The sequence below is a fragment of the Schistocerca americana genome, chromosome 1 (assembly GCF_021461395.2).
Source record: "Schistocerca americana isolate TAMUIC-IGC-003095 chromosome 1, iqSchAmer2.1, whole genome shotgun sequence".
Taxonomy (NCBI): Eukaryota; Metazoa; Arthropoda; class Insecta; order Orthoptera; family Acrididae; genus Schistocerca; species Schistocerca americana.
Window position 1 is genome coordinate 20,920,656 of NC_060119.1, and position 659 is coordinate 20,921,314.

General features: G+C 42.8%; 1 non-coding gene across 1 annotated transcript; it reads left to right on the plus strand.

The window, feature by feature from the left end:
* Positions 1–248: 248 nt before the first annotated feature.
* On the plus strand, positions 249–332 carry Trnap-ugg. Its single transcript has one exon. It is a non-coding gene; the product is annotated as a tRNA-Pro (tRNA).
* The last annotated feature ends 327 nt before the right edge of the window (positions 333–659 follow it).

A 659-nucleotide genomic window follows, 5' to 3' on the forward strand; every position in this document is an offset into this window, starting at 1 on the left:
GATATATAAAAATCACCAGTTGTCGTATGACTATTAAAAGATTTTAATTAATGTTAGTCTGGTTGGGAATTTGGTAAGCTAGACTGGATACCTGGTGAAACAGTTGCGCAGTAATGCACGGTTAACTTCCCCAGACAGCTCACAGTTTTAACCCGCTTTTATTGTCTATCAGCACCGCTTTCATAGCAAATTAAAGCAACAACGTTACATCAATAACCATTAAAAAGTATTTGAATCCATTATTGCCGGCCCGAGTGGCCGAGCGGTTCTAGGCGCTACAGTTTGGAACCGCGCGACCGCTACGGTCGCAGGTTCGAATCCTGCCTCGGGCATGGATGTGTGTGCTGTCCTTAGAACTACTTAAACCTAACTAACCTGAGTTCTAGGGGACTAATGACCTCAGCAGTTAAGTCCCATAGTGCTCAGAGCCATTTGAACCAATCCATTATTATGAGGTGAATATCGATTCATATCTACACGATCAGTTTGCCAGAGGTCATCCAGCCCTTTAATCATGACATGCCTACGAGAGTATGTTTTGCGTGCTGGCTCATGTTCTATCTATCTTAACGGTCGAATACTGGCTGGTGAATTCTGCGATTAGGTCATTATTATGCAAAGCTATCTTGGCGATGGCTTCAGTAATAGGTTTAAATGTT